Source organism: Sciurus vulgaris (genome assembly GCF_902686455.1).
Source record: "Sciurus vulgaris genome assembly, chromosome: 10".
Taxonomy (NCBI): Eukaryota; Metazoa; Chordata; class Mammalia; order Rodentia; family Sciuridae; genus Sciurus; species Sciurus vulgaris.
In genome coordinates, this window is record NC_136470.1 from 3,303,944 (window position 1) to 3,328,384 (window position 24,441).

Here is a 24,441-nt window from a genome sequence, read left to right on the forward strand (position 1 = left end):
TGGTGCATGCAAAGGCATGGACAGCTTGCCTGCAGAGCTGAGGCCAGAGGCGCGCTTCTCGTGCAGGGGGTGAAACGCAGGGCCGAGGCTGGGAAACAGGCCTGGAGCCGACTTCATGCCTGGTCTACCTCCCTGACCATTCCACAGGTGTAGGAGTGGTCACAGCCGCCAGCTCGTGCCTAAGGCCTCAGAGTTTGCAGAGCACTTTCCCCTCCCTCATCCACCTCTACGGGTCGGCCACTGCCCCTCAGCGAGGAGGCCTGGCCACTGGCAGAGCCCACACAGCCAGGCACTGGCCTGGGCTCACTCCTGACCCACAAAGGTCCCACGTGCCTGTGTTAATTAAACAATCCACTCAGCATCTCATTTACAAACTATTTATATTTTATGAAAGCATGAATTATCTAGATATAACTTATTTATAAATAGTTGCTTTATAATTAATCGATACATTATTAATTCCTTAATTAACAATGAAGAGCATCCCATCATGTAAGCACTTCAAACAGCTTTGGCATCTCCGCCAAGTCTCCCATCCGGGAGCTTCTTGAAGGGAAAAGCTACCTTTCCCAAGAAAAGCCACGTGACCTTCCTCAGCTGAGCGCTGGAGCGCGCTCGGGAGGACGAAGCCCGGCTCACAGGGGCTCCACGGGGACACCTCGCTGCCGCATTCGATCCCCACACACCCTCCCGTGGCCAAGAGCCTGGCTCCCACAGGCACCATGAGGCGGACACGCGGGGGGCCTGCCCTCCGTCATCGGACTCCCCACAGTGGCACCCCAGGGCCCTGCCCGGGGTTCCTCCCTGCTGCCTTCCTGCCCTTCACAGCTGGACACCTAAACATGCCAACTGTCGCCAGATGGGGTCCCCGAGGCCCTGTTGAGTGAGGTGCGGGGAAGTGGAGCCAGAGGCAGTTGTGGCACTGTGGCTCGGGCTCATTAAGGACAGGAGGGCAGTCGTCGCCCCAGGAGGCCAGGGAGGGGAGGGGCAGAGGGCAGCTGGTGCGGCACAGGGGCCGCCCTCCACCAGGACAGGCCCACCAGTGAGGAGGACAAGTGGGCACGGGGCGGGGAGCCCAGGAGCCGCTGGGTGCCCAGCTGCACTGCCCTCGGCGAGGGTCACGGAGGCGCTTCCTGCACAAGGCCGCGCTCCCAGCACAGCGGCTCAGCAGAGACAGTGCCTGCCGGGAGAGGTGTGCTCCCAGGGACCCATGACGCCATCAAGGGAGCACGGAACGCCAGGTCTTTCCGCCTGCATCTCTCTGGCTGGGGCTGAGGCTCCTCCAAGCGAGCCTTCCTGAGGCGCTCTCCTCCTGAGGCTGGGAGAAGCGCCCAGCTGGGCCCCGCAGGCCAGAAGGGCCTGAGCGTGCAGGCAGGTCACTGAGACAGCCCCAGCCACGCAGCACAGTCTGCTCGTGGCCCTGTGCCCCTGGGGCAGCCCGGGGCCACTTCCCAGCCCCCAGGCAGGGTCCATCTGACCACTGGGGCACAGTCTCGGGGCCCTCTGCCTTGACAGTGCCAGGGGCTGGCCCTCGGCCTGGGCTCCATGCTGGGGCGCCAGATGACATTACTGACTGAAGGAAGCTCATACAGGCTGTGGTGTCCACAGCCAGCCCAGGAGCAGGATGGGGCGGGGAGACGGGGAGCATCCAGCCATTCATGGGAAAGGCAAGCAGGGACACAGACAGTGGCCTCACCATGGACAGGTCACCCAAATGCAGTTCCAGGCCTGACTGCGGTGAACCGAGGACCTCGACACAGTCTGCCGGCTGCCCTCCCTCACGGACGGACATGGTCCCAGGGTAAAGGGGCACAGGTCACTGAGGGGCACAGGGTGCTGTCTGAGGAGCTGTGTGGGGTCCAGCCGGGGAGAGGACCCCGGGCCCTGCTCGCCCTCCCTCCCTCCTCTCCTCTCACTCTTTCCTCTGGCCGTCTCTCTTCTCTTTCCCTCCCTCTCCGTTTCTCTCTTCTCCCGCCACCCCTGCCATTTCTTCTTTCTCTGCCTCCCTCTCTCTTTGGTCCTCTTTCCTGCTCTCTCTGTTCTCTGACAAGCAGGAGCCTTCCTCCATCTTTGGGGACACACACATTGCTGGGTGGTGGCAGCTGACTGCTCGTTTACCATCAAGCAGTGACTCTGGGCACTGAGAGAGGGTTTCCTTAGTTACGCCTTCGCTGAGTGACGTTGATGTCATCAGCAGTGCAGATCCTGGATCCCAATGATCGTGAGAAAAAGAAGGCAATGCTGAGGAGGCTGGAGGGAGGCTGCTTCCCCTAGAGGCTGGCCAGCCCAGAGAGGCCCCGCTGGAGCCCAGGCACTGACCGCAGCTCCGACATGCACTTGATCTGCTTCCCAGCTGTCACTGTCCCTGGAGGGGCTGAGAATGCCAGACTGACTTCTCCACCACCAGGTGCTGCGCCTGGAGCCGTGCCTGGCCTATGGCCACCCAGGGTCTGTGGGGCTCAGGAGCAGAAGGGCGCCCCGGCCCAGAGGGCCCAGAGTGACCGCCACGGTGGGACAGACCTCTGTGTGAGGCAGCACCAGGGCCTGGGGCTCTGCAGGTCCAGCTGCTGCCCTGCCCCCGCGGCCCAGCGGCCTGACGGTGTCGTGAAGGGCAGGGCCGCCCCAGAAGCCCCGCAGCCTTCCCTCTGGGCCGAGTCCGTGCACAGAGCCTCAAGCAGAGAACGACTGGGGTTTCCTCTCAGGGGGAGGCACTTTTCCCCCCAAAGGAAGCAGCTTCCTCCCTTAGAAATGGAGACCACACCCCAAACGGACCAAAGGGCCCTTCCTTTGCAGATGGGCAACTGCCCCTCCAGCCTTGAGCCTCGGTGACAGGATGTTCAGTTCTGGGCCGGGAGGACTCAGGAAGCCCGGGAAGCGGAAGGCGCCCACCGCTTCCACTTCCGAAAGGCCTTACGGGAGAAATGAAACCCGTTGGCACCTACAAAGATCGGGGGCACACAGCGTTGTAACTCGGGGTGGGTTCCCCTGTTTTGTAGAAGCGCGGCCTGACAGGTGTCACAGAACAGCGACACTGGGCTCCCTCACCGTGTCTGGCTGGTGCCAGCCCATCATTCTGTTTATGCCTCACAGCAAGCAGAGAACTGTGTTCTCTGTATACTGCAGACAGCGTTCAAGGGTCAGAGAGGGTTAATGAGTGTCCAAGGCCACACAGCAGTCAGCAGAGCAGCCAAGGTTCCAACCACTTCAACCAAACCCCGAGGACTCTGCACTCGGACCACAAGGAACTTGGTTAGCCCCTGCCGGGCAGTTCTGGGTCCTGGCAGCCACCTCCACCTCCCTGTCCTGCAAGCAGGCTTGTCTCCACCGAGTAAGAGCTCAGGACCCTGCACCTAGCCTGCCGGTGTGACGTAACTAACAGAGGAAACAGAAAGAAGAAACCCTGGTCACCCAAGGGCAAGCTTGGCACAGGTGTGGGCAGGGCAGTAGCGGAGCTGAGGCGGCACAGTGGGAAATGAAGGGCCCCTGGAGCTCCTCACTCTTCCACAGACCTCTTGCTTCCATTCTTCTTCATCCACAAAACATCCTCCATTAAACCAGAATTCCTGCCGGGGTGCGGGAGGGTCACGCGCCCCTTGGGGAGGACTGGGCCCTGTTGATGTGAGGACCCACACTCACAGGAGCTACTCAGGATCAAACCGCTCCTGCTGCCCCGGGCCACCTGGCAACGCAGCAGCGGGCGGATGCCCTGCAGCGGCTCACCAGCAACCTGGGTGGAACGCCGGCCGTGGCGGAGCCCCTGGGAGACAGTAGGCCCGATCCTGGCTACCTGCAGAAATAACAAGCAAGCGACTACCCGACTCAGGGTGCGTCTGAGAAGCTGCAGTCAGGAAGGGCTGCGCTTTCTAGGTGCCCGGGAGATCCGCGTCCGCTGTTTCCCAGCCTCCAAAAGAGGCAGGCATCTCCCGTGTCTGGGGCTGGGGCCAGGTGAAGGGGTGCCTCGGAGAAGCAGGCCAGTGTTCTGTGACCGTGCAAGAGTGAAACACCACACCGAGAGCTCAGGTCCTGACCTCTCCAGGGGTTAGTGTGCCACAGACAACTGGGCAGACAGGACGGTCATCCCGGTTCAGAGCCCAGCCGGCAGAGGGGCTTTGCCACACCACCTCTGCAGACACGGGTGGCCGGCAGGGGGCAGACCGAGGAATGTGTCTACTCCAGTGCAGAGATGCTCAGACTTCTGGGGGAGGGAGAGGGGGTGGTGAGAGAGAGAGAGAGGGAGGAGGGGGGAGGGGGAGAGAGGGGGGGAGAGAGAGAGGAGGAGGTTGGGGAGAAAGGAAGAGAGACAGGGAGCAGGAGAGAGGGAGGCAGGAAGACAAAGAAGGAGAGAGAGGGAGAGAGGGAGAGGGAGGGAGAGGGGGAGAGGAGGGGAGAGGGAGGGGTGATGGGGGGAGAAAGAGAGAGGCGGGGAGAGAGGGGGCAGCTGTCCACATCGCCCTCTTCTGCAACTGCTGCCGGGTGTACCTGTTGGCCGGTGCATCTGAGCATCTGAGTGGACTCCTAAGGCCTGCCTGTTGTTTTCTCAACGGGACATTCTCTCCCAGGAGATGGTCAAACAGACTGTCCTGGTCTGCTCCGATCACTCCGCATCCCTGAGGTCATGTTTCAACTACAAGATCACACCCTGCCAACCTGCCTCACCACACAGGTGTTCTGGAAACCCCCTTAGAGATGCCCCCTGCCCAGGAAACACGCTGCCACTGTGACCCCAACACGCTGCCCCAGGTGGGCTGGGAGTAGCCTTACTCTCCTACAAGATGGTTGTCAAGAATTGGGAAGGGAAAGGGGCAGCCGCCACTCCCTTGGAGGCCCAGAGGGCTGACTGTGTGCTCTGTGTCCTGCTGGGGTCTGCTTTTTCCTTCCTGCCCCTTGGCTCCTTGCAGAAGAGGGGGCTGGGCTGTGTGTGGATGGAAGAGGGGAAATAAGAACTCCATCTGCTTCCCCTGTCACCCAATGCCACTGGTTGGCACGCTGAGGCCGGGAAGGGGTTGTGGGTTCAGAGTGTCCCCGCCCTGGCTCCTGAGCTGCCGACAGACCTGCCACACGCAGACCAGGCTGCTCTGCTCCTGTGAAAGCAGTTTAGCAAAGCCACAGCTAAACTCCTCAGCGGACACCTGGGAAGGAACACGCCGTCCTCAGTTGCTGGCCCTCAGTTCATGCTGCAGAGGAGGCAAGCCCAGGAGGGGACAGGACTCTTCACATCTCTCTCAGCCTCCTGGAGATGAGTCCAGGGCCCAGCTTGGGTGCTGTCCAGAGGTGTCTGATGGGCCACCCCTGATGCTGAGGAGGAAGTCCTGCTGCTCTAGAAGAGAGGAGAGCTGCTGTCCTGTCTCTGCCAGGGGTGCTTCTTCCACCCAGGTCCTTCTCAGACTTTCCTGTGTTGACCACAGGGCACCAAATCTGACCAGAGCTCATACCCTGCTGAGGCTCAGAAAGCAGAGTAAGATTGGCACTCTCGACAATTGACCCTAGAGTTCCCACAGGGATCTCTGGGGGGGAACCAGCAAGAATGTGGGAATCCAAGGCAGTGGGCCCCCCTTCTAGCCATGACCACAACCAGTGGGGGGCTTCAAACACCCTCTCCTCCTCTGGGCCTCTGTCTCTCCCCAGAGCTGCTTCCCACACTAGGATTCACTGGGCATGAGTCACGTATGGCTGGAATTTCTTTGGAAGCTGAGGGTAATTCCAGGTTTCCTATGCAGACCTCCCCAGGGTCCTGACAGGATGGCTAGGGATGGGTAATCCCGAGGGTATATTCAATGCTTGTGCAAACTGTGATTTTATTGAGGCCAGGCCCACATTCACCATCACACAGAGAGTGGACCAAGTTTCCCCTACTGCACGCGGGTCTTCATTTCACATAGATGTTTTTCAATTGCTTTAGTGGTCTAAACAAAGACCACTAAAAGAAACATTTGTGTTCCAAGCTAATTAAGAAGAGGTGATAAACACAGATCACTATTTTTAAATAAACATGCATCTTTAACTTTTTTAAAACTGCAAAATCTTGCATGACATGTTCACAGAATTCTGGAGCCAGGCATTTCCCAGCTATGCCCGGCAGGACCCACCAAACCCCTCTGGGTTCCTCCTCCTTCCACACACACCAGGGACTCTGGCTGAGGCGCGAGGAACTGCTTTCTACCGACCCTTCGTTCTTGGCAATGGAAAGCACGACCAGACAGTCCCACCCTCCAGAGAAAGTCAGTGCTGACGTCGGGGACGTGGGGGTCACCACAGTCAAGGGTCGTCTGGTCTGGTTAGCACTGAGATGCTCCTGGCCACTTCCAAGGTTGACACCGGAGGCTGGTCAGCTGCACGATGGGACGGAGAGGGCGGGCAGGGATGGGGGAAGGTTATCTGCCCGGGCAGGGCTGCCGGGTGGCTCAGGAGAGGGCTATTGCCACCATGCGCACCGTCTCCTGTGCACTCAGATGGGCCTCTTTAGAATGGCAGTGCAGAGCCTGGGAGGGCCCGGGCAAGTGCTCCATCTTGGAAACTTCTTCCTCACTCGTTTTGAGGGACACCTGCTGAACCTGGGGCTGTGCTTTGCCCGCACCATGCAGGGGAGTCCCTGGACTGCATTTCCGTGGCCAGTCTAGTCAGGTCCTGAGTGGGTGGCAGTCCTCTGCCTGATTTAAACACATCTTGACCTCTGGAATCCTGTGCCCACTGAGGGAGGCAGTGGGCACGATAGGGGTGTGCCCAGGCCTGACCCTCCCAGCACTGCCTTTTCCCAGGGCGACTCTGGCACAGCAGCTTTAGGGGAGGGTGCAGGGCACCCAGCACAGCCAGTCCCACCCAGCACAGCTCCAGATCTACAGATGCCGTGCTTGTGGTCCGGTCCCGTGTCTCCTTAGTAAGGGCCAGCTGGCATGGGAGGCCCCAGCTGCTTGAAGACCCCTGGGAACCCCTCTGGAATTCTGAAACAGCCCAGTGCATGGTCTGGGTCATGGCCCAGCTCATTCTGGTGGTCCCCAAAGTTTCCAGTGCCCGTCTCTGGTCTTCTGCCTCTAATCAGCTGTGTGACCTTGAGCAAGTTCCTTTGGTTTTCAAAACTGTTTTCTCATCTGCTATTAAGTGTGCAGCCAGCACGTGACCTTGAGGGTGTCGCTGAAGCGGCTCGAAGCACTTCGCTTTGAGCCTGGCATCAGAAGGGGCTCAGTAAGTGATGGTAGTGTGGTAGCCAGAGTCACAATTAGAGTCAAAATGTGACCCAGAGGCACTCTGGGAAACGCAAGTGACAGATAACCAGGGCCAAAGGTCCCTCTTCATCCAGCCCATGGGAACGGAGGATCCTGCTGTGCCCAGCACGCATGCAGCGCGTGAGTTCCCACCCAGGAGCCTGGCCCAAGATCAACCATTCCAGACCTTGTTGCCTGCCTGCGAAGCCATTCCTGGGATACTCCTGCCTCCCCAGGTGCTGTCCATCTCTGGAAGAATCGCATCCCTGCCCCAAAGCCGACCTGCACCTGTCGTATCCAGGAGAACCAGTCTCCTGAGGGCCAGTGCCCTGCAGGAACGTGAGGGGTCGCCCCCGTGACGTTCCCAGCACGCCGGGCACTCCGGCCACCTGGCGCTGGCACTCCCTGGTCAGTGCTCACCACTGCACTGATGCTGACGCAGAGACCCCTGGGGTCTCCAGAACTTGGCAGGAAGATGTGATCGGGGTTCTCTGCAGACACCACCCCAGGATTTGGCAGAGAGTGGTCACCTGGAAAACCTACCTGACGGGGGAGGCAAGTGTCCTGCCTGTACTATGAGTGTCTTTGCTGGTGGGACACCGTCATGGCCCTAGGGGCCAAGTCCTGTGCACATAGGATGGAGGCTGCCTCCATGATCCCCACAGTCCCTAGGGGAGGTTCGAGCACACCCATATTTCAGAGGAGGGAGTTGCTTGGGGAGCCAAGGGGTTTCCCAGGGGCCCCTGTAAGGGAGGGATCTACACTTGGACCCAGGTCAGGGCCATCTGACTCCCAAGAGGCCACCCAGCTCCAGCCAGTTAGGCAGAGATGGGCCAGGAAAGAGGGTGTGCGCCTGCCAGATAACAAGAGTTCCCAAAGGCTGAACAACAGATCCTGCTCAGAACTTTCTGGAAAGCCAGGCAGGGGGCAAAGTCACCCCCAAAGGGATGAATCCAGAGTGCTTTTCCTGTACCTGAGGGGCAAGAGCAGGGACTTGAAAGGCTGTGGGTGAAAGCAAGGCCCTGGCGGGAGGTGCAGGGACCTGGATTTAAAGCAGCCCAGTAGGACGGACAGGAACGATGGTGCCCAGCAGCTCTGGGGCTCCCCGGGTGCTCCAGCCTCAAGTGGGGGAGGAAGGTACGCAGACTGAGTGGGCAGCTCTGTAGCCCACTGGGGCCTCCTCCAGCATTTGCACCTGGGAGGGCCCTCAACGACGTGCCGAGTGCGTGTGCACATGCACACACATGCTCGTACACACCCCAGCACACACACGCCACGTGCACACATGCATGCACACCATGAGCACACACACTGTGGCCACAGTCAGGAACTACAACAGAGCTGGAAGTCATCTGCACCTGCTGATGGGTTTGGAGTGGTTTCCTATCATCGTCCTATTTTAATCCTTCCAAAATCAGAACTGGTCTTCTCCCAGGTTTTTGAACTTGGTTAGAACAATTGAGAAAATACCTTCCAACTGTTCAAATCCCAACGGCACCAACGAGGCTGCCAAAGGCATACTCTGACACCTGCGCCGCGGAGCCGGGCTCCCCACCAGGCAGGATGGGATGCCAGTGTTGGAAGGCCAGGCCGAGCTGCAGACTCCCTCCACTCCTCGGGGACAGCTGAAAGGGCTCCTGGTCAGAGCTGATCAGCCAGACGTCCGAGTCTCCAGACCTTTCTCCCTTCCTCTCCAAGAGTGACCTCAGGGCCGGCAGGACAAAGTCCGCTTTCCTGGACAACCAGGGGCATTTCCTTCTTACCATCCCAGCCTCTCTCTGGTGCCCGTGGGGTTTGGCCTCCATTTGTCTCATTACACAGCAAAGCCACACCCACTGATCAAAACTCTCCTTGTTTTTGGTGCTTTCTAAAATCAAAAGGGGTTTTGGAGTCAATGACAACAGCAGAAACAAGGTTTGGGACATTGGGTTTAATGAAATCAAAATGGTCCTAAAGTACCAGTACCAGTCACAGGGAGCAAGAACGAGTGAAGACATTGGCACTTGTGCCCAAATATGCAAATGGCACATGGCCCTGCTGGCCACCCTCAGTGGGCCTTGAGCAGGAGATCCACTCCAACGCAGGTTTGTCAGCCTGACAATCCACTGGTCATGTAGCCACTGCCCACTCTGGAGGCCAAATGGATGACAGAGCAGCAGGCTCTGCGTCCATGTCCCGGGCACTACCTCAGTGGACTTATGGTGGTCAGCTGGCCACAGCTGCAGGTTGCTTTTTCATTTTCTTTCCTTAGAGCCTCCTGGGATCCAGCCTCCTGGCTCAGTGGCCTCCCTTGTGATCAGCATCCCCTGCTCCCGGTTCATCTGTCCATCTGTCCATCTCCTGCCCCCTCCCTGCCCCTGTTGGCTCTCCCTCCTTGGCTTCCTGGTCTCCTCGGTTTCATTAACTCTGAGCAGAAGCCCCTCTCTGTCTTCCCACCTGCTTGGATCCAGGTATTTTGAACGGTATTGGGCACAGACTGGCATCCGAGCAGACAGGGAACGGCTACATCAGTAAGTACCTGGAATGGCATCCCCAGAGCCTTAGGCCCCAGGACAAGCCACCTCCATTCCTGACAGCAGTAGCTGGCCAGTCCACTCACACCCCTCACCCCACAGAACATCCTGCTGACCAGTGGTACTGTCACCAGTGGGCAGCTTCCCTTCTGCGTCCCCAGGAACCAGGAAGTCTCACGGTGCCCCTCCCAGGAGCTCACCTAGGGCTCATTCTGACATCTGCTCCTTCCGTGGTGGCGGCCCGGGCCTCTGGTCACGACCCTCCCCACCCCTTGCTGGGTCGCCCCTGGAGACTCTGCTGGAGGACCTGCACTGAGTCAGGGCCAGACTCTCTTAGTCTCACCAGACGCTACCAGGCTGGAGTCTGGGTTCTAGATGCTTCTCCTGCGCACCCTGAAACTCTGGTGACCTCTATCTCCCTGGGCCAACGTGGCATCCAGGTGTGCTGGCACTTGGAGGCGTGCTGGGTCCTGAGGTGCTCTGCTGAATGTCTTTCCAAGGCCCCCTCCCCAGTGGGGCCCATGGAGAGGAGGCAGGTGCCGGGAGAGTGGGCAGGGATGGTCCGGCAGGGGAGGGTGGCCCCAGCCTGCAGCTTCCAGGCCAAAAGAATGTGCTTGTCTTTCCAAGCACCCTGTCTGTGAAGAGGGGTTTGCCTTGGGACATGACCAAGCTAAAGGACATCGGAGCCACGCTCCGTGAACCCCGTAGGACACCACAGCAGAAGCCAGACCCTGGGGAGGCCCCAGGTGAGATGCTGGGCTGTTCTTGGAGCCACGGTGGCCCTGGGAGGTTGATGAACTTGACCGGTGGCTGCTGTGGCTCAGAGCCTGCACCTAGTCCTCACACGTGGCTGTGGTAAGTCCACGTGCCGGAGCCGCTCCCTCCTCTGTGAACCCAGCTAACAACATCTCGCTTGCCCCTGGTGCCGCGGGAAGACAACGGGAAGGCTCCTGGAGCGCCTGACACCTGGCTGGCCATCACGGGCACAGGCCCCACCCTGTCCCCACACACCTAGGCCAGGCTCCCTCCCCCAGGCTGCCCACCGTGGACGCCTACCTGTGTAGATGGCCGACACCTGTTACCACCGCAGAGTCAGAACAGCGGGCCCTGGAGGCAGTGACGCCCCCTCCCTCCCGGGTGTGACAGAATCCCTGTGCCCCAGAAAGGACCAGTCACAGGGCAGCAGGAGCGGTGGTCAGGACCAGAGGAGTCGGCCTCAGGGAGCGAGGGCGGGTTGTCGCCCCTGTTCCTGTCCCCAGGACCGTGGCTCCGCTCTGCTACGAGCCCCTTCAGGTCTGGGGGCCTGGCGCCTCCGTGGTACAGGGCGAGTCTCGCATCCGCCGCAGGTGCGGCCCTGGCCCACGTCCAAGCCGGCCATGGAGCAAGCAGAAGCACCACGGTGGGGACCACACAGCCCAGGTACCTTTGGACCAGGGAGAATGAGCCCATCCTGTCAGTGAGCTGGGGGCAAATGGTCCCTCCCTGCCTGCCAACCCCGTGGCGAAGGTCGGCAGTGGCCCCAGGGTGGCCGGGCTGGCCTGCGGAGGAGGTGGGCATTCCTGGGATCAGGGGCGCTTCTGGCCTGGGCTGCAGGCTGCTTCTCGGTGCAGGGTCAGCAGTGAGCGCTCAGCCTGTCCCGAGAGCCTGTGTCCCAGCTTGGGGAACAGCCTCAGCCACCTCCGCAGCCCACGCCAGGGAGAAGAGCTCACAGACGCAGGCAGGCACACGGGCTGGACCCCGCTTTGACCCCATTATGAGGCCTCCAAATGTGGCTGGGGGCCAAGGTTCCCGAGACCCGGCTGGAACGCGGTGTCCAGAGGCGGCACCCGGCTCTGGAGCCTGCCAGGAGCGACGTGCTCCTGCTCGTCAGTCCCGTTTCCTGTGGCCCTCGCTGGCCCAGACCCCGTGCCTGGCGTGTGAGCACACGACACGCGTGCCTGTCCTCCGTAGCGAGGGCCCTCTGCTTCTTTCTCCCCAGTCCCACCTCTTGTTTTGCTTTACGATGACAGAAGGAGATGGTGACGGTGGCGATGACGCTGACAGCCAAGCTTCGTTGCCTGCGGCGTGTCCCTGCCACCCCACTGCCCACACGTCTCCTTGGGTGACCCTCCTCCTGTGACTTGCCCCACAAGCTACAGGACACACTTTAAAATTCCCATTTCACAGAAAAGCAAGGGAACCCTGAAATCTCCGCAGGCCCTGCGCGCGGGCAGGACGAGGATGCAGCTGCGGTCAAGCGCTGGAGTCCACGGCGCCCCCTGCGGTGGCGTGCTGGTGCGTGTGAGGAAGGCAGAGCGCGGGCGCCACCACCCGGCCTGGGGACGGACACAGCCTCAGCCACCTCTGCAGCCCACACCCTGGGGCCTTGGGTGACCACGGCCACCCCACGTGCCGCCGCCGTCGGGAACCCTTTTACTCCCCTGCTTCTCCCTCCTGAGCCAAACTGTCATTCCCTAAGCAGGAATCAACAATCGGGTCACTTCAAACCAAAAGCTTTCTCTCAGCAAAGGAAACTACCCACACGTGAAGAGACAGCCTACAGGGGGAGGGAGTCTACACACGCACTTCAGAGAGAGCGCTGACCTCCAGGACACACAAAGAACTCAAAAAACTTCACACCAAGAATGCAAATAACCCAATGGACTAATGGGCTAAGGAGCTGAGCAGACACTTCACAGATCTACAATCAACAGATAGATGAAAAAGTGCTCAACATCTCTAGTAATAAGAGAAATGCAAATCAAAACCACCCTAAGATTCATCTCACCCCAATCAGAATGGCGATTATCAAGAACACAAGCAACAACAGGTGCTGGAGAGGATGTGGGGAAAAAGGTACACTCATACATTGCTGGTGGGGCTGCAAATTAGTGCAGCCACTCTGGAAAGCAGTGTGGAGATTCCTCAGAAAGCTTGGAATGGACCCACCATTTGACCCAGCTATCCCACTCCTTGGCCTATACCCAAAGGACTTAAAATCAGCACACTACAGAGATACAGCCACATCAATGTTCATAGCTCCTCAATTCACAATAGCCAGACTGTGGAACCGACCTAGATGTTCTTCAATTGATGAATGGATAAGGAAACTGTGGTATTATTCTGCCATAAAGAAGAACAAAATTATGGCATTTGCAGGTAAATGGAGGGAGAATATCACGCTAAGTGAAATAAGCCAATCCCAAAATCCAAAGGCCGAATGATCTCTCTGATAAGTGGATGATGATATGTAACAGGGGGTCAGGAGGAGGCAAGAATGGAGGAAGGAGGGATTGTACGGAGGAGAATGAGGGGTGGGGAGGGGTGGGGAGGGGGTGGGGAGAAGGAAGGATAATAGAATGAGGCAGACCTCATTACCCTGTTTACACGCATGATTATGCAAATGATGCGACTCTACTTCCTGTGCAACCAGAGAAATGAAGGTTGAAACCCATTTGTGTACAATGAACCAAAATTAAAAAAGAAAAAGGAAGGCTGTGTGTGAGGCTGGAACGGAGTCCAGGCCTGGCACAGGAGGCAAGCACCCACAGACCGTGCTGTGGGAGCGTGGCGTGCGGGGGCGTGGCAGTGCTGGGTCAGTGGGCACCTCCACCTGGGCTTGGCAGTGGCAGCCAGCCCTGCACCTCCCACCAGCAGGGCCGCACCTGCTCCATACCCTCACTGTCCTAGGTGCCTCTCTTTACACATGTCCCTCCCCTATGCCAATCCACTCTCTCCTTGCATTGATTTCCTAGGCTACCACAACAAAATACCATACAATTTGTTGATTAAAACAACAGAAACGTATCCTCCAACAGGCCTGAACATCAGAAGTCCTAAATCGAGGTATCAGGGCTGCAGGATCCTCCTTGCCTCTCAGCCCTGGAAGGCTGCAGGTGCTCCTGGACTTGGGGCTGCATCCATCTGGTCTCCGCCTCCATCTTCTTGTGCCTGTGTCTTCTCCCTGTGTCTCAGTGTCAGTTTCCCCTTCTCCTCTTCAGTAAAATCTTACCCTTGGATTCTGAGTCTACCGGAACCCAGGATGACCCCATCATTTGCACATTTTTGTATCTTCTTCTCAACAGCATAACTTGCAGGTCCTGGGGGCTGGGACATACCCTTGTGGGGGGACACCATTCAAACCCCACTATCACCTTTATGGTCCAGGATCTTCACTCCAATGGTTACCAGATGTGGACAGGTCTATGGTCTCCTCGTGGTGCCCAGGGGATGCTAGCAGCAGTGGCTTCCATCGATGTCCTGCCCGCACGGCGTCTGCTCCCCCCCTGCTAGACACCATGCCTGGTCTCCGCACCACTGCATGGACGGCTTCCCTCCTCGGCGCCAGGCAGTGTCAGAGGCCCCGGCCGGAGTCAGGACCCGGGCCGTGCAAGTTAAGAATCACTGAGGTCAGACTTTGCAGAAATACTTTGTTTATAATAATGAAAAGTTAAAAATAATAATTCAAAAACTGTTGAATGAAGAAAAGATGCTTTAACCCCATCATGAAAATAGGAGAAATTTCAAATATTTTTACCCTGAAAATTAATTCGGAGGGCAAAGGGAGCAAGCTCACCAAGAAATGAAGATAAAGTCAATGGAAACTCTCAGAAGTTTATAGTAGTTTCCATTTTGTACCCCAGACCTGCAAGTCCCATGTCAAGTAGAACGAGGTTCCGGTGGCACGGGTCTGGCTGAGCACATGTCAAATGAACGTGTGGCTTTAACTACAGGACTTGGTGGTCTTTCTTTTGTACTGGGGGTTGAACTCAGGGGCACTTTACCACTGAGCCACATCCCCAGCCCTTTTTATTTTTTATTTTTAGACAGGATCCTGCTAAGTTGCTGAGGGCCTCACTAAGTTGCTGAGTCTGACCTTGAACTTATGATCCTCCTGCCTCAGCCTCCTGAGTCACTGGGATTATAGGAGTGTGCCATGCCTGGTACTTTTTAATTTTTTACAAATTTTCTTTAACTTATTCTAATCCAGCTATAAGAAAATTTTCCACTGATGGTAGAAGAGAAATCACCTCGCTCAGAACAAACTAAATACATGCATTATGAGATACAAACGTACATGTTGTAAAAAAAACCAAATGTCAAAAAAATGGTGTATCTTAAACTAAAAATCTCAGTCTTAGTGGTGGGGTGTGGCTCAGGGTGCAGCACTTGGCATCACAGGGCCCTGGAGTCAGTCCATCCCCAGCACCGGACTGGTGTTTAACCTGGACCTTGCTTTCCAGCCTATAACACGAGCAGACTGGGCGCGACATGAATCTTCAGGTCTTCTCCTAGCTCTAAGACATGCTCTCACTGTTAATGTGATCATACATGTGCACCCATGCCCACAGCAGGAACACACACCTAGTCACTGCGTCTCACTCTCCGCCAGGCAAATGAGGCAGGAAGTAGAATTTGCAGAGTTAGATCCCATCCCTTTAGCCCAGTTCAGAACAGCTGCGGCTGCAAATCAGTCTCAGTCTCTCTCTCTCTGTCCCTCTCCCCTCCCTCTCCCCTCTCTCTCTCTCTCTCTCTCTGTTTTTGTCCCTCTCCCCTCCCTACCCCCTCTCCCTCTCTCTCTCTCTCCTTCTCTCTCCCTCTCTGTCCCTCTCTGTCCCTCTCCCTCCCTCTCTCTCTCTCCCTCTCTCTCTCTCTCTCTCTTTCTCTCTCTCTCTCTCCCTCTCTCTCCCTCTCTGCCCCTGGAGCAAAGTAGCCTGTTTCCTCTCTGCGTGTGTTGGGAGTACCTGGTGGAATACTGATTTCCAGGCGAGGCATGGGGACAGTCTGACTACTCTCCAGCACCTTAAAGAGGGGACACTGTCCTGCCAATGATCCCTTCCCACTGCTGGTTCCATTTCCCCTAAAGAGGTGGCTGCGCCTCACATCCAGTCCCGCCCTGTGAGCACAGACAGGAGTGACCGTCTGCCCTTCCTCGTGGCCCCAGCCATCTCCAGGCCAGCTGCCCTTCAGCAGGCAGCGTCCCTGGCCTCCCCGCCTCTCCAGACCCCCGGCAGGGGCGGTTCTGCCTCCACTCCAGGCACTGATGGAGAAGAAGGCTAAGTGCACCGGGCAGCACCCTCCCCGCCTGCGTGTCCACGTGCATGTCATGTCCAGCAAGGGTGGGCCTCGGGAATACCCAAGGGATGCGTGCGCTCCACTGCTGGCTGTCCCCAGGATTTGGCCAGTGATGTCAGTCCCCGCCTGCACCTTCCTGGCCTCCTCTCATCTGGAGCTGCTCTCTGCTCCAGCTCTGAGGCGGCCTCAGCTTGCCGGTCTAGACTCCAGGGCCTCCCTTCACCTCCTGCAAACAGGAACCCAGCTTCAGTCCTGCTTCTGCCTTGCTACCTGTCCCTCTCATGCCCTTCCTGTCCCACAGGGGGCCTGGCAGCCTCCTGGCCTGCACTGGAATGCAGGATGTGCACAAGGCCGGTCTACAAACAAAAGGACCCAGCTGGCCAAGAAGGCTGCATCCTGCGGTGGGTGCCGGTACCAAGAAACACATCCCTGAGAACCACATCCGGACGAAGAAGGGCAGTCTCTCCCCACTTCCCAATCCCAATCCCAATCCTTTTATCTGGATCGAGTGCTGGACGTCGTCCAGGAAAGTACAGGCCTTCTGGCTGCTCCGTCACTGTAGAACTGCAGATGCCCACGCCAGGGGCTGCCTCACAAACCCGACTCCTCGGCAAGTCACGGAAAGGAAGGCCCTTCCAAGAAAACCCTGCTTTCCACTCCCTGTGACCCAGAAGTCTACTTCATGTGCCCACGCCCTGGCACGGTGCACAGGTGTCCAGAAAACTGGGCCACATGGGTGTCCAGGTGCACAGTGTCCAGCAAACACCACCCCCGCTCCAGGCACCCAGCTCCCACGCTGGGCCTGGGGCCCCTGGGGCAGAGCTGCTGCGTAACTGGGCATGCTGGACATGGCAGTCACGGGAGTCTCACCTGGAGGTCACTCCAGCAAGGTGGTGATGGGCACAGTGGAGCCCGCTGGCCCCTACGGGGTCTGCCTCCAGCCAAGCCATGCTCCCTGCACCAAGCTCGGGCTTCCTTCTGCCCATGATCGGCCTGTGTGGACGTCCATCCCCCAGGGCGCAGGTGACTCTCAGCCCTAAGTGGGTGCTTCCAGGCTTTCCAGGCGGGACATGGGTGCCATGGGACAGTACTGCCCTTCAGCAGCAGTGGCAGGCAGACCCCACAGCACAGCACATGCTCAGGTCAGCGTGGCCACATCCACAACCCAAGGACCATTTTTAAAACCCACGAATCGCGATCCTCGCAGTTAGGAATCTGCCGTGATTCAGGTGAGGAAAAGCTCAAGTTCTTGACCAGAAACAGAGGATGGCAAAGTCAGGTAATAACGTAGACGATACCACACATCAGAGTGCGGGAAGCGTGGTGCAGGAGGGTCGAGCCAGCAGGGCTGGGGCACAGCACCTCGCCAGCCAAGCACTGGCTCTGGGGACTGAGCTCAGGGCCCAGACCCGCTGGGCTCGGGCTAGGTGAGCACTCCACCACTGGGCCACACCCAGCCCCTGGCTGTCTCCTGTCTAATCCCAAGAGCAGGTACGGAGGGAGGATTGGAGGATAGGAGGATTGGAGGATTGGAGGATAGGAGGATTGGAGGATTGGAGGATCAGAGGAACACCCGCTGTGCTCCTACTGTGGGGGTGTAGAGCCACGAGGCCAGCCTGTTAGGCACCGCCAGAGACGGGGACAACAGAAGCCCAGGGCTACTCTGAGGGGCTCTCTCCACCCTAGGACGACCTCAGACTCCGGCCTCCATAAATGATTTTGTCACCTACAGTGATATCTTAGTGGAAGAGAGCACTTTTTTCTTCTAGCAAAAGCAAGGAAGGTTTGCAGAAAGGAAATAAGACTGTGAGGTTAGAACTGAACCCCAGGCTTCCCCACCACCTGTCTGCACAGTGATTGACGCTGAGCTCCGGGGGGCCAGCCTGGGTCTCAGCCAGCAACCTGGAGGCGGCCACATCTGGTCAAGGCCAATGCTTTCAGCTCGAGCCGCCCAAGTCAGAGCAGGATCCCCAGAAGTGGACCCGCTCCTCCCAACGATGCGCCGGCATTCCACTGAGCCTGCCCCACCCTACGTGCCCTGCTGCCTGCCCGGATGGGCCTGCTGGCTCCCACTGGTCTGGCCATGGACGCTCCCCGGGACTGTGGAGGGTGCGATCTGGGTGATACCTGCCTGGTGGCCCTACACTTGGCACCTCCCGCCCTCACCAGCTGTCTCCAGTGACACCGCTTCATTCCCAGTGAAGGAACAGCATGTAGTCAGCAAGCCCGGTGAAGCTTCAAGTTCAATGACAATGGCGTGGCCTGGGGAAGTCACGGACTGTGACATGTGACCCTGAGGCACACAGAGGAAGGCGGGGGTCTGGCAGGCTGGTGTGGGTCCTGGGGTCCAGCTGGCACAGGCAGGTACTCGGAGCCCAAGTCGTGACTTCTCCCTCAGTAACAAGGGACTGGGCCTCATGTAACAGTTGGGGACAGGGCCTGGCAGGCGCCCCAGGCCTGGTCAAGGCTGCACCACACCACAGCTGCCACCTGTTTCCTCTACTTCCTCAGGATCCCTCCAACCCAAGATGAGCACACACAGGGCCACCTAGTGTGAAGATGAAATGACATCCCTCCCTCCCTGGGGCTTGGATTTGAGAAATGAGATGCTGGAGGCCTAGAACCACCAAAATGACCACAGAGAACCTTCTAGAGGTTGGGCCCCCTGCCCAGCTCCCGACTCTGAAGAAGTCACTCGACCAAGGTAGCCCCTTGTGTGTTGTGACCATCTGTCTGCAGCCGGCTGCACTGGGGGGTGTACATCGTCAGCACAGGAAGCCACTGGAGCACCCGTCGCCCAGGGACACACGAAAGTAAGACGCGGCCCCTGGGGTCTCAGGCCGGGTTCTGGAGGCAGCTGCTGGGTCCTGCTGGGCTTCACCACCTGCAGCCCTGTGACCCCAGGCCAGTCCTGAGCACCTCCTATCCTCTCCTCGCTCACAGGGTGGCAGGGAGGAGCACGTGGGTGAGACGCGGAGGACACAGTGGCCCGGGGATCACGTGCTGGCTCTTCCCACTCCGAGCCTGGCCTGCGTGGCTTCCTTTGAGAATGTCACAGAGGGGATCCACCTCCCTAGGCCATCAATGACCCTAGGAAGTGCTGCTGGTGTTTATCAACACCTCCAGTCAAGCTATCTGATCCCGCAGGTGCAGGTGGGGAGGCGCCCTTCACACTTCCCTCTGACAGGGAGGGTGCGTGACCCAGGTGCTGGCCAGCAGGGCAGGGCTGGAGTGGGGTTCCCAGCAGACTCCCTGACTCCGAAGCCCACACCCCCAGCACAGCACCTCAGTGCCTCTTCGGCCGAGAGTGTTTAGCTGAGGGGTGCGAGCCCTGGAATCATTTCATTAAAAGAAACAGGAAAAACCGTAAGCTGGCTTGGAGTACAGCTGATTCATCTGAGCCTCTTTCTATTACAAATTAGCTTGGAGTTACTGCAAAGAACGGGAAACGTGTTTTCTATAAGATGACAGGAGGATGTACTTCACAGCAGGTGACTGCAAGTGCAGGAGCCACGTTCCTGGATGGCCTCTCTTTGGGTGGCAGAGGCTGGGCTCACCTGGGCACCCACACTGCCCTGTCCTGCCACCCATGGCCAGTCAGAGCAGCAGGCATGACAGCCTCCACGTTCAGACATGAAAATCTAGCCAGACTAAAATACACAGGGCCGATAAGATCTCGCAGCCCTAAGGTGACCTACATCAACCTCCCTGTGAGGCAAACTCTGAAGTGTAATGTTGTGGTGGAGCTTTGTTTCAGGGGTGGACATTTCCACTCCACCACTCACAAATGTCCATGGTTACATCCTCAAAGGTCATCATCCAGTGACCTGGACATTCTAAAAAGACCTCCAGAAGGAACAAGGCTGCAGCTACCTGTCTGCCACCTGTCAATGCACGAGTCTTAAAAAAGAGACTTTTGTCAACATCTCTGAAATGAGGGTTGACTCAGTCCCAATATGACTCAAGGGTGGAAACCAGGGTGCGTCTTAGAGCAGGAAGAGTGACTCTCCGAGAAGAGCCTCAGGAAGCTGTGGACTCTGGTGCAGGCACAGCAGGGCACTCAGAGCACGGGGATCGGAACGCCCAGGTTCTGTGGGAGACACACTCTGGGCTGCCTGGCAAGTGACTGCGGGGTTCCAGCCACATCACCTCCATCCCTCACAGGACGTGGTCAGAAACCTTCCTACAGGGTTGCTGGGAAGGCAGTGTAGGCCACTGCTCCCGAGCCAACCTGCACCAAGCTGGTATTACCATGATCAGTAGGAAAGATTCATAAGGAAGCCAGGACTATAAAAACCAATGCTTTGGCCAAATGGAGCTACAACTCCAAAATGCACTGGCCATTGCTACTGTGTGTGGTCCCTCATGAAGCAATGCCTTAGTTCTTATCCATTGTGACCCTGGGACTGGCACTCCCACCAACTCCATCTACCCCATGGAAACTCAGGTCCAAGGTCACATGGTTCTTACGAGGGAGCCAGGACTCAAAAGCAGGTGCCTGACAAGGAACCAGGTTACTACCACCACCTAATACCCTATCTGCCAACCTCGATGCAGAGAGGCCAGTGGCTGGGGTGACCTAGGAAGTCACTGCAAGATCACTTCCATGTGCTTTTCTCCCCTACTCCCGAGCCCTCTGTGGGTTACAGGAACAGACTCTTCTACTCTGATTTCATCCGTCTGTATGGTGACCGTGAGCCAGGCCCTGGGCCAGGCAGCAGGGCTGCGGGACTCACAGACACGGTGCATCTGCAGAAGCTCAGAAAAGGAAAGCCCCAATTGGCACAAAGAATGCCCGGCTCCCAGGGCAGAGGGTTGTGAAATGCCCAGGAAGGTTCTCCTGCCCAGGGAAGTCGGCAACTGAGGCAGGCTTCCCCCAGCCTGGGGAGGCCAGGGGGCTCCCCACAGAGGCCATCAGCTGGGCAAAGAAAACACAAACGCCTGAAGAGGGACACAGGAAGTCTCTGTGGGGAAGAAGAGAAGCTCTGGTTTCTGGCTCACCATCAGCGCAGGGAGTACTTAAGAACTCTGTGTGCAGGCTTTACAGCAACGCCAACTCTACATCGCCACACCGGACAAGCAAGCAGTGGAAACCCAAGACAGGAGAATCATTAGTCCCAAGTGGTCTCCTTGCGTTTATCCAGGAACCCAGAGGTTTAGCAAAGCATATGAGCAATGGAGTTTAACACTGCACGAGGCACCCAAATTAAGCCCAAAGAACCAGTCGGGCCAGTGTCTAGAGAAGGCCAGGAGCCCCAGGTCTTCCAGATCCAAATGGAGCACAGCTGGTAGAAATCATGTATGTCATTACCTCTATGGGTTCACCAAAACCAATAGGCAAATAAATATCACAGATGCTACAGAAAACACACCCAGAGCTCAGCTGTTATTTGTCCTAGCCTCCTCTGCCATGCCCAGGATGGAAGTGACTCAGCAGAAGGCATGGCGCTGTCACCTTGCACATGACCCTCTGAATTCCAGCTGGCTTAGTAGAGCCACACCTCAGTTTCAAAGGGGAACTCATGGTTCCAAAACCAGCCCTGGTACTTATCCAGTGCCACCCACCAGGCAGCCCTGCCTCATGGCTTCCCTAGACTGAACTTAAAACGAGAACTTTACAAGGTGTCTCATGTGGATCCCTTGTTAGACCCACGGTCACAGAGCAGAACTGTAAGTAGCAGCTCCAGAACTGGGGACGTCTCCCTGCTCTGATCAAAGCACTACGACACAGGCTCCCGCCCAGCGCCCTTTTCTGAGGCTGGTCGGTCCTCCTTGTGTCTGCGTGCTAGCTCCATGTCAGCGGAGGCCCCCAATTTATCTTAAAAAGCAAGCCCGGGCCTCAAAATAACCCTCCGAATCACTGCTCAGTCCACCGAGGCGGCTCCTACTCAGAGGCCCCGCACTCCCTGGGTGTGCTGCGGGGCTGGATAGGGGGCGAGAGCGCGCACAGCGCCGGGGGTCTGCGTGCCCGCCGACGCCCTGGGCAGGACGGTCGGGTCCGCGGGGCTGAGACCCGGGCCGGAGGCCGAGCATCCGGGCCAGGGCGGCCCCGCAGCATCCTCTCCAGCCTTAGCAACAGCGCTCGGCGCGCGCAGCCAATCGCACCGCGCCCGGCGGCCGCCGAGGTTACTAGCGAGCATTGACCGCTAGTAACCCCCGCGCGGGCGGCGGAGACGACCAGCCGGCACTGCGCAGGCGCGGCCCGCGCATGGGCCCCACCTGCACCTGCGCGCGCAAGGGGGCCAGGCAGGCAGTTTCCTTGCAGTCACTCAGAATTCAGACTTCGGGAGGAATTGCAAATCCTCCAGGCGGCCCCCACCAGACCTGCGGCCAGCCCTGCATCTGACCAAAAGGAAGCTACGTGGGTCAGGTGTGTCCAGCCGGCTGCAGCGGCCCCAGGCCCCAGCCAGCACCTGCACCTGCCTCAGTAAACCCACGCTGGACTGGGCAGCCAACCCCTCCCCGTCCTGTGGCACGCAGAAGACCACTGGCCAAGATGAACTGCCCTTTGGATTGAATGTCTGTAACCCCGTCACGGGTGGTGGTGGGGTTGTGGACACTGAACAGAGCCCAAAGCTGCCCTCTGCCCGAGTCCAAGAACGATTGGGGGGATGTAAAGAGGGCTTTGCCGTCACCTCTTCTGCCTCCAGGGCTGGGGTTTGCTTATCTCATGAGCAAGGAGGGCTTAACGCAGCTCATGGTCTGAGGCGTTCTCCTTGGAGCATTCAGAAAGGCTGTCGCTTCGGGTCTGAATCCTGAATCCTCGCCTGCCTCTTATTTGCAAGGGGTCCTGGGTGGGCAGTTTGCTCCAGGAGAAGACTGCTGTATGAGGCGCCTCCGGGGCGCCCGAGGGACTTAATGAGACAATGTGCTAAGGCAAACAGCTTGTGCTCAGTAAACATCGGTTATTTTTAATTAAAAAACACTCCTCCCAAAAAAGTGGGAGGGGATCTGTAACAACTGAGAAATCCCATAAAACTCCTGCCAAAAGGTTCACTTTCAAGATGGGGAGCTGGGGTATCAGGCGAGGGACTTTTGGTTGGAGTGCACCAAGTTGCCTTATGACAGCACAGGAAACAGAAAACATGACTCATATTCCACTGGTCCCTCAGGCTCCACCCTTACCAGGGTATGAACAGAAAACAAGAACCTGCTGGCAGGGGAGCCCGCCACTGGCCTGCCTGCCACAGAGCCACTCTGGTGTCCACCTCTCAGAGCAGTGCTCTGCCCTTTTTCCTCCAAGGGCCACATGTTCCTTATTTCCTCCCCTCAGGGTAGCTCTGGATTTAACAAACTTATTGTTTTGTTCTTGGAGACCCCACCACCACCCCAATTTGTAAGCTCCAGTCCAAGACAACTTGCTCTGCAGAGTTCCAGAAAGCAGGAATTAGATCAACTAATGATCATCACTCGAATCAACAGACAGATGCATTTTCCAAGAATGACAGTTGTGCAAACATGACCCGGCTGCCTGGGAGGCCCTGGTTCCCGGGTGAAGCACTCAGACAGGCCGCTGTCTGCAGTCAGGGTGATGCAAGAGGCCCGGTCCCCCACGTGGGAGGGCAGACATGGGCAGCTCCAAGCTCCTGTTGGCTCAGAGATCAGGACTCTAAATGCAGGTCTCAGTTGGACCTAATAACAACATTGAGGTCACTCTGGCATGTCTTACTTTTGACATGGAATGGCTTTTACCCCATGGGGCACCAAGGTGACTGACGACACACAGCTGGCAAAGTGGTAAGTGAGACTCTTGACTGCTCATCGGGCTAGATGGACTCTGCAGGCGCATCTGCCACTGTTCTTGACCCAGGAGACCGCTTTTGACACCTTTTCCCACATGAGCAGAAATGCCCGGCATCAGATCTGATAATAAGCTTTCTTGGGCACAGTATGGACTTCGCCATCATGCGATGGATAGAGAATTCACCACGTGGCAAACCCCATGTGGTCTTTCTAAATATCTCTAATCTGACCTGCATGGTTACCCTTGTTCCTTAAGTAAGCAAATCTGTTTATTCTAGAACTGAACGCGACAGGAGCAGGTGTATGGTTACTAAACATTTTTTCCTGCCAATGTATAAACAAAAGAAATGGTTTCATGTTCAAGAAAATGTCACCTGTGGTTACTCCTTGCACTGGCAGATTAGGATCTGGTTTAAGGGGAGGGCTTCAGTGGGGAACGTGAAGACTGATGCACCATTCAGGGAGAGTGAGTGTGGCATGCACGTCCTCGGAAAGCAAGGCAGTGACACCAACGCTCTGAGCGGGGCACAGGCCTAGCTAGCTGCCTGCAGAAGCCAGAGGCTCAAGAACAGGAGCCCTCCCCAGGAGAGTGACACAGAACTGGCATGCCTAAATAAGGATCCTGCCAATCAGAGGGCAAAAGCGCAGAGCAGACACCAAGGCCAATGTCACAGGGTCATCTAAGCCACGTCTAGAGGCTGTAGGGTCCTGAGATACAAGGCTTTGTAACCAGGTCAGCTGATAATAGTCTGGCTTCCCAGGCGGCACATCAGGGAGAGGATGTGCAGGCTGGAGGGGGGCTGCCAGGCCCTGGCTGTGAAGACTGTCCTTGTAAACCAACAAACACAGGCACTATGCACTCAGTCACGTGAGTCTGCTGAGCTGGCACGTTCCTGACATTGTCTCTAAGCTTATTTGGGGCCTCTAAGCAG

At 57.5% G+C, this 24,441-nt stretch overlaps 1 protein-coding gene across 1 annotated transcript in view; it reads right to left on the reverse strand.

The window, feature by feature from the left end:
- Positions 1–24,441, reverse strand: part of ABCG1 (ATP binding cassette subfamily G member 1) — a 56,161-nt gene that overhangs the window by 20,156 nt on the left and 11,564 nt on the right. The window lies entirely within an intron of this gene.